Raw genomic sequence first — 4679 nt, forward strand, 5'->3', positions numbered from 1 at the left:
CACTCGCTTTGCTAGGGGAAAAGAAACCTGTTCTGTTGGCTATAAGGTGTCACCAAGGCAAGACTTGCATGTGCCTCTTACCTTGTGTGAAATTAGTAGTTTGACTCCCTTTAATGGGGTGTTGTGATGTTTAATGTTTGCCAGAAGAGCCCCAGAGAAAAGGGTAGAGTAAATCCCAATGATGATTCTGTAGAACAATCTTGCTTTTCTTATTCATGCTCAGGAAGGGGTCTGGGACAAATGACTGAATTCAACACAAGTTCATGTTCCAACGAGCAGGGCCGCATGTACGCACGCAGTAAATATCTTTAACACTTTATAGGAGAGCAAAAGGAGGCAATTCTCTTAGCAGACTGCCCTGTAATGCTGGTCTGATTCATTCCTGACTGATGTGGCCCACATGTGTTCCCTGCGACAGCAGAAACAAGTGGCCTTTGTGCCCTGTCAGCGTTTTCCGTCCTGGCGTAAATTAGTTACACTCCAGCCATTTCATTAAGAAATTATGTCTCTGATGTGACGTGTCAGATTTCCAGAGGTGGACAGAAAAGCCTGCCTGTGGCTGGGGACGGCCTTTTCCCCTGAATACAATGACTGTTCCTGTGCCACTTGATCATTAGGGAGAGAGGGGGAGGGACAAACAGCCATACTAGACACGCCACTACCACAGCGGAGTCGGACAAGAATGTAACAGAATTATCGGAGGCTTCATAGTCGTCCTCCTCACCCCCATGCCTGGGGTTAGAATATTACAGACATCTGGAATTATGACTGGTTAAATGCAGTCAAACACAGATTTCTTTTTGTGGAAATATTCTGCTCTAAGACCCAGGAGGGCAGGGAGATTGGGTAATTGCCATCCTTGCAGTAAACATATTATGGAAGTTTATAAACTTGGCCTATCTCTTTGGCTGCTTTAGGCTTCTGGTGCGCCTGGGATGGCTTTGATTTTGAAATTACTTAGACGATAGGCAGACTTTTCCTCTCCTCAAATTCGCAGCTCAATCTGATAAACACATCTGCTGCAAGTCCTGTTTTGGCTAGTTTGGGGCACACCAAAGGACAGCGTACTTTTTATGAAATAAATATCTAAAAAGCATTTATGTGACCCAACCGGAGTTGGGAAGAATGGAAAGTATCACAAGATATTCCGTGCACACGATATCTAATCTCCTTTTTATACAGAAGAAATTCAAATGAGCCTCTGCCATTAAAACTTTGATTATCAGAAACTTCGTTTTAATCAGAGCTTGCCATAAACGCCGCGTGCTCAGCTGACTTGTGTATTTAACATTCTTGATATTATACGCTGTTCCAATTATCCAAATTTTTCTTAAACTCAATTTCCTGGGGCCTCTTGGTGTTCAGCTAATCAAGCTTTAACTTTTTAAAAAAGTGTTTATCTCTGGGCTTTCTCTATACACATTGTGTATATATACACACAGGGACCAGATCTAGGAAGATGCCAGGGTGCATTTTTCAGGCTGCCAAATGCACACCCATGGTGTGGGACTTTGCTGATAAAGGAAAAACGCTGGACAGTTGGAAATTTAAATGCTGCCAGCTTTATTCTCGACCACCTCAATGCCCTGCCTGAACAATTGGCCTCATATTCATACCGCCAGCCTGGACCACTCCACACTCCCCCGTGGCACCTGGTACTGACCACCGGAGGCAGATGGCACACTCTATGGATGCAGATTTTGCTGGCTGCCTGCTTTCCTCTGCTGTCTTCCCAGTCGCTCAGAAAGATTAGCTTTCAGTGATGTGGTTAGCACACACAGCACTCATAACTCAATCCAGTATATCACACAATCACAGGAAATACCGCGTGTCATTACAACGTGCATGCTTCTGAGGCAATCCCCCTGCACAACACACGTCGTGGCATATGCACATGCACATATTGCACCCAGACACACACACCCTGCATTCTGCACCCACGATTCATTGTGCAGGCTGTTGCATATTTGGGCAACAGAGCAGTTTGGGGAGAGGATCGACTTTTTTTTTTTTTTAATCTTTGTGGCTACTTTGCTTTCTATTCTAGGCTCGGTCCACAGGGGTCAAGAATTGTTAAGAAAGTCCATCTTGGCCTCAGTCCATTCTAGCCACTGGAAGTGTTGGAGCCAGTGATTGTGTTCTTTCACTTGAGGGAGGGCAGGTCAGCTACAGCAGGCCCCCCGCTGCCTGCCTCGGATCCAGCATGATTGCATCCCGCAGACTGGCCGCGCCAAGCCAAGCCAAATGTCCACTCAGCATCTTCTGCGCATGCCTAGCAAGTCCCTTTGCCCTTTGAACCAAGCTCTTTTCTGCCATCGGAATGTTCTTTCCCCCTTTTTCTGTCTATTGAAATCTTCCCCTTTTCTCAAAGCCCACTCAAGCCCCACCTCCCTTGAAGAGGCCAGCTGGAAATGATCTCTCTCTCATTTCAGCTCCTCGAAGCCCTTATTCTCTATAGCACTTCTTAGATCCAAAGTAAACACTACCATTGGGTGTTTGGGGTGTTTTTTTGTACGTGTAAGAGCAGGGACATTGCCTTGTGCTTCTCTGCCTCCTGATGGAGACTAAATATGATGACTTGCACATAATAGGCATTCAACAAATGTTTGTGGTTGATGATACTGCTACTAGCAGCTACTGTTGATTGAACACCTATTGTGTGCCACGCATTCTCTATAGATAATTCTATTTCATCTTTTTGTTTGTTTTTGAGACAGAGTCTTGCTCTGCTTCCCAGGCTGGAGTGCAGTGGTGCAATCTCGGCTCACTGCAACCTCCGCCTCCCAGGTTCAAGAGATTCTCCTGCTTCAGGCTCCCAAGTAGCTGGCACTACAGGCACCTGCCACCATACCCGGCTAATTTTTGTATTTTTAGTAGAGACAGGGTTTTGCCATGTTGACCAGGCTGATCTCGAACTACTGACCTCAAGTGATCCACCACGTCGACCTCCCAAAGTGCTGGAATTACAGGCGTGAGCCACTGTGCCTGGCCCTTTTTGTTTTTGATTAAATAAATTTTACATACTTGATGCTTTAATATGTTCTCCTTACAAAGAATTAAAATTTAATGCGTAGGGTAAAAAGTGAACGCTTCGGCTGGGCGCAGTGGCTCACGCCTGTAATCTCAACACTTTGGGAGGCTGAGGTGGGTGGATCGCCTGAGGTCAGGAGTTCAAGACCAGCCTGGCCAACATGGCAAAACTCTGTCTCTACTAAAAATACAAAAATTAGCCAGGTGTGGTGGCACATGCCTGTAATCCCAGCTACTCGGGAGGCTGAGGTGGAAGAATCGCTTGAACCTGGGAGGCGGAGGTTGCAGTGAGTCGAGATCGTGCCACTGCACTCTAGCCTGGGTAACAGAGTGAGACTCCGTCTCAAAAAAAAAAAAAAAAAGTGAACGTTTCTCCCATTCTGTCCCCACCTTCTTTATGCCCCCACCTTAATTTCCCTCCCCAGAGAAACCCACTGTTAATAGTTTGGCCTACCAGACTTTTGCCTAATATATACAACTGTGATTCACAGTTTAAACTTCACAAAATCTTAAAAAGTATTATTATTATTTATTTATCTTTAAATATTTTATTTTAAAAAATAAATAGAGATGGGGATCTCACTGTGTTGCTCTGGCTGGTCTCAAACTCCTGGGCTCAAGCGATACACCTGCCTTGGCCTCCCAAAGTGCTGGGATTACAAGCGTGAGCCCCCGCACTCAGTCTACTTTTATTTTAGAGTTGAGAAAAATTGAGTCGAGAGGTTAATGAACATTTATTTCCAAGGTCACACAGGTAGTAAGTGGAAGAGCCAGGATTTGAACCTGGACTTTGCACTCGCATCTGAATCATTGTGGGGCTTACAGAGTTGCCTCTGGACTGCCTGTATTGTAACAGTCCCTTACAGGTGATTCCAGTGTATGCAAAGGTTTATGAAAATACTGCTCTAAAAGCATCCAGGGCGGTCTCCTGCCTTCTAGCACCTGTCTACACTGCCCCATCCCACCCCCACCTGCTAGAAGGACAGCCAGAGGCAGTAGAGTGATGGTGTTGCCCACATGAATCACACCATCTGGGTTCAGATCCTGGCTCTTCTACTTCCAACTGTGTAACTCCAGTAAATTAATTAACCTCTCTGGGCCTCATTCTCCCCATCTGTAAAATGGGGATGGTAAATAATAACACCTTACCCACAAGGTTGCTGTGAGGATTAAATTAGGTTAATGGACATAAGGCATTTAGAATCATACCTGGCCAAGTAGCAGCTGTACCCTTTGCTGCTGTTATTAGAGCTCAACTAATCTGGAAGCTTTCTGGGGAGCCCCTTAGGTCTCTCAGGCCATCATTTGACAGTAGGATCACAAATTGTAGTTCTCAGTGACATTCTCAGATTGGGTCTTTTTTGAGCTCAAACATCCTGCTTGTGACTGCCTGGAAAGAACCACGTGAGTGGAGGCCATTCTCTATCCAATCCCTTCCAGTGACAGGCAGCTGGAAGGAGCTTCAGAGCATCCAGTGGCCTCCAGAGCTTTTTCTTATGTCTATCCTACTTCTCTCCTACTGTCTTTTGAGAGGCCAGCCCTTCGTGGGTGCCGTTGGCGTCCAGCCAGATTCCCTGTACTGGCCGGTGCGTACATCCCCAGACAGATGGCTTGCGGAGTCAGCTTTCTCTGGGGAATTGCTATCAGCC

Source organism: Gorilla gorilla, chromosome X (genome assembly GCF_029281585.2).
Source record: "Gorilla gorilla gorilla isolate KB3781 chromosome X, NHGRI_mGorGor1-v2.1_pri, whole genome shotgun sequence".
NCBI classification, from domain to species: Eukaryota; Metazoa; Chordata; class Mammalia; order Primates; family Hominidae; genus Gorilla; species Gorilla gorilla.